Source organism: Sapajus apella, unplaced genomic scaffold, assembly GCF_009761245.1.
Source record: "Sapajus apella isolate SASKATOON/1434 unplaced genomic scaffold, GSC_monkey_1.0 scaffold57, whole genome shotgun sequence".
NCBI classification, from domain to species: domain Eukaryota; kingdom Metazoa; phylum Chordata; class Mammalia; order Primates; family Cebidae; genus Sapajus; species Sapajus apella.
The window spans coordinates 2,016,536-2,028,690 of NW_022436997.1; the positions used below are offsets into that span (position 1 = coordinate 2,016,536).

Genomic DNA, 12,155 nt, shown 5'->3' on the forward strand with positions numbered 1-12,155 from the left:
AAGAATGCTAAATGTACTCCCTGTAAAATCAGCATGAGATGCAGGGATAAATTAGGATCATGTTTAATATAATCTTTAAAATCATATTATTTCTATGGACATTCTAAGGGCTCCTGAAAACTCACTACTTTGCTCTTCTGTCTCAGCTGAAAAGGAGGGTTTGGGAAATGGGTAGGAGAACAGAAAACAAAAGCAACAGCCCTCCCCATTCTGGCAGTAAACTTCTAGCTCCAAAAGCAGGTTTTATTTAGGGTGCTATAAAAACAGTCATTTCTCCCATCATAAAAGCAGCCTGACTATCCAGCCTGGTTTTTCTGCAGAGAGTCTGTGAGTTGAGTAGGTCCCAGCTCTGGTGCAGGCTACAGCCTGTCCTCTCCTCTTCAGTCCCAATCTCCTTCCCTTGCAGCCCTGTATTTATATGGGGAAATGAAAGGCAATCCTTAAGTATTTTATTATGTGTGAATTTACAGGGTGAAAAAAAAGCATACATTTTTGGAGATGGAACTAAGATTTAGTTGTCTCTCTGCTTTATGGTTACTGCCTCATGGGTATGTACCCAACAGCTTGGGTGCTGTGTTTAAAAAAAAAAAATCCAGGCAGGACTGTAGCAACTTTCCCAGCCATTAAGCAGGCCCTGGAAAATTTAGCTCATTCTGGAAAAGAAAGAAAGAAAGAGAAGAAAGAAAGAGAAGAAAGAAAGAGAAGAAAGAAGGAAAGGAAGGAAGGAAGGAAGGAAGGAAGGAAGGAAGGAAGGAAGGAAGAAAGGAAAGAAACTAACTCACACATGCTTAAGAAGGAAAGAGAAGTTGCCTAAGCTGGGCACACCTATCCTGACTGCCGTCCTCCTCTGCTCTCCCTGGTCTTGAAAGTTGACTATGCTCTTCTGAACCACCTGGGAACACATCTGATGTCCCACAGGAGGTGATCTGCTAAAGGGGTATCTAGATGAATCAATTACCCCCAAGGTGGGGGCGGGGGATGAGTAATTTACTTTGGGAGTCTATTTCTTACTAAATAATCAGACAAGGTGGTGTAGAAACATCCCTAGGGTCTATGGTGTATTTTTAGATTTCTTCTGACTAAACCCATCCTCTGCCATATTAGCAAACTTGACTCCTGGAATGCAAAGGCAACCACAGGGGGCATGGTAGGAAAAGCATATCAAGCAACCTGGTTCCCGGTACATTCACTGTTCCTCTGAGCCTCAGTTTCCCCATGCATGTAACAAATAATAAAATGGCTAGTATGATAAAGGGTGTACACAGTTCTACTCAGTTTCACCATTATAAATTCTAAAATGCAACTATTCTTAATTTTGGATTAAAGATGGAGTAAAAACTTTAATCTTGAAAGCCCTAAATACAGTACACGTCATTTTCCCTCTCTAGCCATTTCTTCTAGAGCTCCCCTGTGCTGATTCTACACCAAGCCCTAGGCTGCGGATGACATCTGACTCACTGATCCCAGAGCCTGTTTATCAGTGGGAAGGACAGAGTGACAAGAGCCTGGGGAACCAGAATCACAAAAGTGCCTAACCCCCAACCTGGCATCATTTATTAACTAGATGGCAGCTGCCCTCTTAGTGCAAGCCGGAAGGAGGCCACAGTCTCAAGGGTCCCACATATACAACTGGGCCATCTTGATGTTTTCCTGTTTGTGTATATCTACAACCAAATAAAAAGCTGGCTGTAGGGATTTTTTGAAAAGCAGAAAATTTGGCAAGAGAAGAAAAAAAAAATGGATTGAAGTATGGCTATCCCTGGCAGGCATGAGACTTCTGCAAATGCACCTCGACACCTCATTCTCTTAACCCTCAAGCCACCACCATGGTGGCTCATTTTCTCATGGGCATCTGTTGTCCCATGTCTTCTAGACTGCACATTCTCCTCCAGGTAGCAATAGGGCACCATCAAGAGGAATGCCATGGAATTTGTGAGTTTCAACGTACTGTATAGCTCATTTTCCATAACAACAAATTCTCACAGCTTTTACCAGTCATAAGAGGAGACTAAGTATTCAATCATGTCCATAGATGGAAGAGAAGCAAAATATATCAAGATAACTGTTAAGTGTTCAATGCTGAAGCTTCCATGCTCAGTAGTGTATTAACCGCTTAATTCTACCTAATATTTCCCCAAATGAAATAACCCTGACTTGTCAGCTGGCTCACAAATGTATACTCTTGGTCATGGAGATAATTAATTTAAAGAACATGGTTGGCTCAGGACAAATTTTTCCCAAGTAAATAGCCAAATGTTTGGGAATTAATGCCCTACAAAGACTCAACAGCATCAGGAGACTTGCCTGCTTGTCTAGAATACAATCCTAGATCTCTGGGTGATTCTGGACGTAATGTCTAAGTGCTCTGACTTCAGTTTGTTCATTAGTTAAATAGAAGTTCCATCCCCTGCCTACTGAATGCTCAGTCATGTTGCTCAGGAGGAAAGGAGTTAAAGCTACACAAATGGAATTGAACTGAATGAAACTCACACCTTTTATGCGAGGGAAGTTCCACGTTTTTCAAATGCCCAGAGGGTCATATTTTTGACCTTCAGTGAGTCACTTCATTTCTCTCTGTTTCCTCAAATATGAAACCATATGGTCAGATGAGATGATCTCTGAAGCTGTCAGTACTGTTATGCTAGAAATCTGTAATATCATGACACCATCGTTCTTTGCAAGGTAGTAACCAACATGGCAGCTGGCTGATACAATTAGACAAGTGGCTCCTTTCAAGGCTAGTTTAATCCATGGTTTGAGAAACAACCTGTGGAATCTCTGAGCTCTGGGTTAATTATCTCCCAGAGTGGTCCCTGACACACTTCTTCTCATCACTTGGAAGATACAGTGGTCTCTGTAAGTGTCTATCCTAATGCTTCTGCTTCTCCAGAATTTTACAACCGACAGCATCTTAAGTTAGAACATGCACCATGTAATTAGATTTCCTTGCTACGGATGCTGTGCCCCTTCAGCTTGAAAGGAGAGACACACTTCACCCAGAGATGAGAGGTTAGCAATGCTGTGTATCTGCTCACTAGTGATCACTTCAGCTAGGCAAGAAAAACTCTGTCATTAAAATGGGGTCTTTGTCCTTTCAACAGCTGTTCCAAAGAACTAGAGAAAAGAGGTTTTTAACTGGGCCATACAAAGCTAAGATTCTAACCCCAGTGACTTGGGAGAGCAGGAAGCAGGAGAAAATTACTCGAGCTCTTTATAAAGGTAATTTGCAGCATCAACACTTTACATTCCATCAATGGCTGTGGCTCACATGGTAGCATCGGATGCAGCAGAACACATCTCTCTTCCTAGAACCTCAGTGAGGTTCATGGACATGATCAGAATATATTTTAATTAGAAAGACCATCCATTTTGTAATTTTGCAGGTGCAAGTTGTTGTTCTGGCTCTATGGTTACTACATGTGAGATCTGGGGCAACTTACTTACCAAAGTCTCTATTCCTCTATTTGCCTATATATAAAATGAGCATGAGAACGGCTTACATGCTGACAAAGAAACATGATACCAGGAGAGCTAACTCATATATTTTTTCCACCTCTTCCTGCGTGTTCACTCCTTATTATCCTAATCTATAAGCACTTAGAGAATAAGGAGACTGAAATGGAATGTTTGGGTATCTCTTATGCCTATAAGTCTTTGAAGCCACTCTGATTCAGGAATAGAGTTCAAATTCCTCAGCTTGGCCAATTGGTCCTTCCAATCTGATGTCTGGAAATACAGGGGTCACAGTAACCACTCGCATCGTGAAAGATCCTACATACCTGTGACATGAGTTGTGCAGTTCCTTGTGCCCTGGAAAGCCATTTGCTATATTACCCTTGCTTGCCTTGTTTCTATCTGGCAAAAGCCATCTCTAATGTCCCCTCCTTCATAAAGCTTCATGCTGACATTTATCCCTCTGTCCCCTGAGCTCCCATGATACTCATTCTGTATATCCTATAGGGCTTAGCACAGTCAGGCTTATAGTATAGCTACTTGCTGCTGCCCTCCCTCCTGGACTATAAATCTTTTGAGGAGATCCCTTACAACATTTAGTGCAGATCCAAGCAATGACATCTGCACTGACTATGATGATAAAAAAAATTTCAGAGGCATTTCCAAAGGCATAAAGCACTAACTGAAAGCAAAGTATTTTTGTTCTTTTGATTATGGGTCTCCCCCAGTGTGCTAACCTTCATTTGGGAGAACTCCATGCTTCCCTTCTGCTCTGCCTTTAGCCCCTCTAACATGGATGATCTAAGACCCACTGCCACTGGAACCTCAACCCAGTTCCAACAGGCAGTGTCCAGCCCCCTGCTCAGGGCTCATAAGGCTAAGCTCAGAGAAATTCAGCACTTGACACCCACTAGTCAGTGATTCTGGAGACTGCTGGACTATCAGAATGAGAGTTCAACTACCTTATGCTTCAAATAGTCTTTGTAACTTGTACTAGCTAGCCTGGGAGTTTAACCATCATTTATTACACCGTAGGTAGGTTCTTCACAACTGAACTGCCAGACTTTAGGGATTGCCTCCATTTATAAATCAAAGGTTGGCTTTATTAAGAACAAAAATATTGTAGAATTTGAAGATTAAATTGAGAATTAAAGTGCTTACAATTGATGTAAACTGATTACCTCCTTTTATGGATAAAAAAACTGCGAACCATAGAGGTCATCCAGCTAGTTAATGATAGAGGAAAGACTGAAACCCAGGCCTCAGATCTATCAGTTCAGCTCTATTCCATTATACCATAACCCTGTAATTATTACTAATATTTTAGTAGATGTGAGAACAAAGGAGAAAACTGAAGAATGATGGCAGGGCAAGCAAGTCATTTGCAAAGAACTAAGGTGACTATGCTGATGCTAGTAGCTAGTTTTTAATTAATCTATCATTATATTCTTAAAGCACAAATTCTGGGCAAGCCTGGGTGGAGAAGCTTTCCATAGACTCCCAGTAAGCAGCTATTGTCCTTGAGCACTCTAACTCACGTGATAGGGACTGTTGTGGCCATTGCTGGCAGAGGCTGAAACCACAGTGGACAACCACTGATGACTGACAGCCACCCATATGACGATGGATAAGCACAGAGATTATTTTTAAACCACTGGGCTCTTGCTTTTCTCCCTGTCACTAACTCGTCTGATCTTCCTGCACCCCTCACTTACAGGATTTTCTCCCTCCTGCTGGGCTTAGCTGAATTACAATCAGTTTGTAAGTTCTTACACCCAACTCAAGTCCATTTTCTCTCATAAACATTCTTTTATTTATTTGTCCATTCAACATTTTTTGAGCCAAAACTAGATGCCAGCTCCCCTTCTAGGATATAAGGATGTAGTGCAGTGGTTTACATGTTTTCTGTTCCCTTCCAAACCCAGGTGTTGGAAATTTAACCCCCAATGCAATAGTATCTAGAGATGGGACTAATCCATTTCACTTTCATAAATGGATTCATCCGCTATGGATAATGTGGCTTGCAAGAGTGGATTCACTTTCTCCTACTCTTCTGCCATGTGAGGACATAGTGTTCCTTTCTGAGGATTGCAGCCTTCAAGGCACCATATTGGCAGCAGAGAGATCAGGTAACTTTCTTGCATCTTGACCTTGGACTTCCCAGTTTGCAGAACTATGAGAAATAAATTTCTGTTCCTTATAAATTACCCAGTCTGAAGTATACTCTTATAGAAGCAAAAAATGACCTGAGACAATTAATGAACAAAACAGCCTGCCCACTCTCATGAATCTTGCATTCTAGAGGGGGGAAAGGAGATAGGAAAACAAACAAATGAAAACTATGTTTATATCTGTATGTATGTGTGTTTATACATACATGCATTTATCTGACATACATACAAACATATACATAATATTTAGATACAAGCTCATGTATGTATATGCATGTGTATATATGTATATACAATACACATGTGTGTCTATATTATATACAATAAATATGTTAATCAAATGGCACTAATGATTAAAGAAAAACCAGACAGAATATAGGGACAAAATTTAAATACGGGGTGATTTGATTTAGATAGGCTGGCTAGGGATACCCTTTCTGATAGGGTAACATGCAAGCGGAGACCTAGGTGAAATGAATTCTCACATCTCTAAATAGTTTCTATCTGCAGAGTCAGAACCCTATAGTTAATTCCTTAATTCTCTTAATGTATTATATTTTTATTCAACAAATATTTACTCAGCAGAAACTGTGTGCCAGACCCTGGGGGCTGGATGATGACTACAGTGGCAGAGAATGGAATGGACATGGCTATGCCTTCATGGAGCTCAAGGTCCAGTACAGGAGCCGGTATCCTTAACCACATGAGTGTTGAAAGGGCACTGGGCCGAGCTATGCTGGCTTTGCTACTTCTTTTTCTCCAACAGAATCCAAAGTGGGACTGGTATAGATATTAAGCCCTAGAAGAACAGTCTGCTAGAAGTTGACACATCTCAGCAGATTGCTCCAGGGAAAGGGTAGCTTCCCCTGAGGTTCTGTTGAGTCATTTGTGGGGCTGATCCTAGTGGCAGTGCACGTAAGATCATCACCTCAGATTTCAAGTTAATAACTACACACAAGTTCTCACATTCTCTTGCCATATTATATAGTCAAATATTTTTATGTACATCTTCTTTTTTAAACATTCTAGCAATTCTGTGCCCTAGGTAGACCTGCACAAGAGGCTGGAATTGGAAACATTCACAGTTGAAAAGAACCTTTGAAGATATCTGATCCCCCTTTTTACCTACTGATGGGTTCCTATCCTCAGCATTTCTGAGCAAGGACCACCCATCTCTGCCTCAACATCTCTAATGACAAGAAACCTATGATTACGAGAGCGATCTCTTCCATTTCCTGATAGTCCAAGGGCTTGTTAGTGGCTGGGTGGGATAAATTCCATGTTTTCTAGCTCAGAGTCAGGTACTCTTTTCACTGGGATCCTCTCCTGGAAGGCCACTGCCAAGGAAGCCTTTCATGGAGAAGGTCTGGTCTGGGGGAACCTAAGCTCCAGGTCACTCCAGCTGAGCCTGGGCCCCTCTTCCTCAGGATGAGGTGATGGCTCCACCCCAGTGACCCTTGTCCCACAAACGCATGTTGCCAGGAAGTATACCCAGAGCGTCGTGACCAAATCCAAATGTAAACACAGATTATGCAGAGTAACAGGCTGTCCCAGTGATTATTATTTTGAAGTAGACTGTATGCGGGCATCCATTTAATCAAATTCTCTGACAACTGTTTATTCAGAATAAAGTATGAATGGCTATGCAGCACCGGGAAGGATTTTGGCTTTCAAACATCTAATCTACTAAGCCCTCCAAAATACAAACCAAAGGCAGCATGCTATTGGTGGGACATGGTGAACAAGTCCATGTAAGGGCACATGAGCACTAGGAGGCTTTTTTAGGTAAGACACAAGCTCACTGCAGTGAGGGCTGACATGGTCAGGGCTTCCTTTCCCCTTCTATTTCCTTCTCCAAACCTGACTCCTGGGAGTCCCAAACGTCATGGTGAGTGGTAGAGTCATCCTCTTGAAGCCCAGTATCCCAGAGCCCTCCCCTGCATGGGCTTTGTGTACTGAAGCCAAGGACACAGAGCTCCAGGGCACCTCACAGCCTCTGCTGTACGAAACAGTCACTGGCAGGTTTGAGGACAAGCTGGAGAGGGTGAGGGGAATGCTGAGGACTCAGAAATCAACAACTCGAGGAAGCAGAGCTCCAACCCTCCTGCTGGGAGTGGATGGGGAGGGATCAGAGCATTGAACCCCTTGCACATAGACAAGGGAAGGAGATGAAAGAAATACAACTCACTCAGTAACTGTATCAGAGAACCACAAAGTCGGGCATTTAGATATGACTTGGTCCTGGGTTAAAAAAATTTTTTTAAAGCTTTGTAACCCTTGGTTGAAATAAAATCACAGCTGGAGCATAAACAAATAAAGAAAGTAAAAGCTGAGTAACTCTGGGATCAGAGAGCTAGAAACACTCCCAAATATCCTGCACCAAACTACCTCTCCCCAGGCAGTGACCCTGGAGCGGGCCCTACACAGCACTTGGAAAGCACTGTTCAAAAACCACCAAGTAAGACGCACCACCTTTTCATTTTACAAATAAGGAAACTGACATCCAGCAGGTAAGGGCTTCCAGCTTATTTGTCTCACAGGCATCCTGGTGCACGCTCTTCTACCCCACACAGAAGCCTGAGAAGGGTGTCCTTCCACTGATATCTACCCAGAGGGACATTTAGAAGGTTCTCCAGAGAATAGGGCTATCTCCAAACAGTTACATCTATTAATTTCTTTCCCTGATTGGGTTCCCCAGAACCAATTAACAGGGCATGGTAGTCTACGAATTGGCAGGCTGGCCAGCAGCCACGTGCTGATGAGGTCTGGGAAACCAGGGAAGTGGCTCATTTGGCATATCTGTGTCACCAGGTTCGGGGAGGTGGGGGCCTTCACTTTCTCCATTTTCACTTACGTTATCCCTCATATCGCCCAACACCCCTGTAAAGTTCATAAGAGAGGGATCTACGAGTCCCATTTTATACTTGAAGAAACTGTAGCAGAAAGAGTTCAGATGACTTGCCTGAGGTTGACAGAATGAATAGCAAAGTTGGGAGTTAAATATAGATTTTCTGTCATGGTTTAGGACTCATTCAACCTCCTTATGCTGACGGCTCAGAAAATATGCTCTCCGTGTCTGGGCTGTTTCTTGGATACTTTACTCTGTATTCACCAAATAGGGCAACATCAGTGCACATTGCCCACGTAAACAGAAGGTGGTGTCTCAGTCTAAGATTCCATTGTGACCTGGGCTGTAGCAATATTTACACAAATTAAGTTTAGGATATTTGAGTGCTTGAGAAGAACTTAATAAATATTTGTGGAATGAAAGAAAGAAAGAAAAAAAAGGGAAAGACATTTACGGGTGGCAGGCAAAAGATTGTTCTCTATGGGAAAATTCCAAGGAACCTTTCAGTAGGCAGCATACTTTGTCCCAAAAACTCCAGCCAGCCTGAAAATTGGAAATCAGAAAAGAAACAGATGTTTGTTTGGACTGAGAGTAGCATCAATAAGAAGAATGACTTGGAAAGAAAAAGAGAGTAGTTAAAACTTTTTTTGAGGCAGTCTCGCTCTGTCACTCGGGCTGGAGTACAACGGAGTAACCCCGGCTCACTGCAACCTCCTCCTTCCAGGTTCAAGAGTTTCTCATGCCTCAGCCTCCTGAGTAGCTGGGACACAGGTGCATGCCATCATGCCCAGCTAATTTTTGTATTTTTAGTAGAGACGGGGTTTCACCATGTTAACCAGGCTGGTCTCAAACTTCTGACCTCAAGTGATCCGCCTGCCTCAGCCTCCCAAAGTGCTGGGGTTACAGGCGTGACCCACCATGCCTGTCTAAGAGAAAGCTTTTAGAAGTTTCTGTTTGGAAGAGTCTAGTCTTTAATTTGGAGTTTAACTGATACCCACTAGTATGTGATATGGAACAAACATCTAGTCTCTTTGTCCCCTGCCTGGTTTCTTCATCTGTAAAATGAGGATCATATTATAACAGCCATCTCATGGGGACAGAATAAGTTTAAATAAGCGCAATGCTTTGCCTAGGGCACACAGTAAGTTGTAGCAGGTGCCTGTGCTTGACTCTTCCCAAGCGTCTCTTTTCACTGCCTTAAGTACATTCTGTTCAAGTAAAGCCCTGCCCTAGTCCTGCCTGGAGCCTTCTCTGAATTCTTGATTGTTCAGCCATCTCCCATCTTGTGCATCTGACATTGATTACTATTAACAGTCAATACTGCACATTTGAGTCCTTAGTTATTAGCTATTATTTTTATGTGTTTTTATCTTTTTTTCTTCGAAACAGTGCTCTGAGCTCCTTGAAGGCTGAGATCATGTTTGCTCTTATATTCCCATGGCATTTAGCACAGGGCTGCACACATTGTTAAGTGCCTTGTGTATACTTATTAAGTGACTCACTGATTAGTTGAATGACTTGTATCCTCTATTTGCTGCTAACATCTTATAGTCTGGAAGAAAATATTCATAATTCTTCCCTGAGACACCAAATAAAACTGCATACTTCCTTGGGGGATCGGTCCTTAATGACATTTCTGAAGTCAGAAGAACTGCTTGGAGAGCCAGCATCGTGGAGCATAATGAAGCGAGGGGGAAATGCAGTAGGCAAAGGTTTCCCTGTGCTTTCTCCCAAGGATGCCCTATTATATCAAGGATCTTTAATCACCAAGTTGGGCATGCAGTGGGCAAAATTTCTTCATCAAGAATTGCCACAGTTACATTCAAATCAATATAAACCACATATTTATGATGCAGTAATGATATCAGTTACAAGCTGAACCATTAACTTAGTAAATTTTAGTATTTTTTTAAATAGACTCTTCTGCTTATCTATGATCTGTGAAAGTATTAAAATAAGTGTTGATTTAAAAAGCCAGAGCTTACTCCAGTAGCCAGCTGCAGAAGCACCTTTTCTCAGGACGTTTGCTTGGGTGGAGTCCTGGGGTTGATAGAGCTTTGGGAGAGCTGGCTGCCAACGGCACTGTTCTGGGAATTGAAGTCCTGGGTTCAAGTCCAGTTTCTGTTCCTCTAGCATTTCGCTTATAACATAAGCGGGTTGGTCACCTTGAATTTTCAGGCTCCTTCCAGATATTAACCTTCTAAAAATCTCACCTCAGTCCAATGGCTGTGCAACCAGTGGTATCCATCCTCACCTCTTCCTACCAGTCCCCACCACCATCTGATTACACAGACTATGGCATGAACAGTCTCTCTTTCTATTAGAATCTAAAAGGTGACGGTCACTCAAAAAGTGAATAGAATGCCCAATCCATTCATTTACTTCCAGTCTTTGCCTATCACACAGAGAAACTGTGGCTTTGATCCTGACCAGTGAAAACAACCAAACAAGACTAAAAATAAAACTTCAATCCTTGATGTTGACATGACAAAGCAAAATACAATGCATGATTTCCCCAATAGCTCAAGTATGTTCTCTGTTGCCTAAGAGTAGAGTATTTCCTGGAGGGCAGGGAATAGCTTCATTAGAGGCAAGTCCTGTCTTAGGCCAGTGTGTTCATATTCAACAGCTAACGGTGATCCTCATGTTTCTGAATGACATATATTCGCGTCCCAGGTAACTCACGACATTGCAATTTACTTTGAGTTGACATCTGTGCAAAGCATGTACAAATTGCAAAAGGAAAACACATACAAAGGATATGAAAGAAAGTCATGTCTGGGAGGAGAGATGATGAGAATGTCTTCTATAGCTCCAGACAGTCTACACTGAGTTTAGGGTCTGTCCCCAGCGAAGGACAAAAGCTGTGGACACTGAGAGGCCAGGTCTGAGACTCAGCCTGAGCCTTGCATTACTTTTTTTTTTTTTGCTCACCAGAATGACAGTCACGTTCTGTATTGCAAAGGCTGATAAAGGATTGGAGGGATAGTGAAAACAACAACAACAAAAAAACAATGAACCAAGCCTTTTCGGTAACTAAAAATGGAATGCACCCAGCCATGTTATGGCATCAGCCTGACCTTTCCACAGTTGGCTGTAGCCACTGTGGGCCATTCAAAGATACCTGAGAGACCACATTGAAAAGTCCACATACAAATGGCTCTGAGCTGCCCCAGGCAGAGATGAACTCTCTTCTCACTACTCCACCAACACAGGGAGGCTCCACTTTGGACAGGTAATGGTAGCCAGTGTGAGTGCCTGACTAAAGTGCAGGGAAATCACTTTGCTTACCACTCTAGCCCTTTCCAAGGACATCTCCTTCTGATTTCCAGCTCTTCCTGCCCTATATGTTCAAGCTGTACCCAGCTTTAAGTCCTGACCCACCTCTGGTCTCTGTCTTCTGGGAAGCTGGCCCTGCACCCTCTATGCACGTCTCTGCTTTCTCACTGCACCCATAGTCTGAACCAGAGAGTTTACACTTGAATATAACCAAGAGAGGTAGCCAGGAGGGTGGAAGCACTGATCTAAAGATGGCAGAAGGGCAGACAGGAGAAGGCTCAGTCCCTGGTGATGCAATGAAGCTGACTCACCAGTCCTGACATTCTTACCCCTAGACTTCCACAATTAAAAGAAAACTCAACTTCTGTCTTGCATGAGACTTGTTCTGTGGGCACATGGGAAGC

The 12,155-nt window shown here is 42.7% G+C and overlaps 1 protein-coding gene across 4 annotated transcripts in view; it reads right to left on the minus strand.

The window, feature by feature from the left end:
* The window catches only part of SETBP1 (SET binding protein 1), a 377,101-nt gene that overhangs the window by 129,096 nt on the left and 235,850 nt on the right, over positions 1 to 12,155 (minus strand). The gene's annotated exons all lie outside the window — the stretch shown is intronic.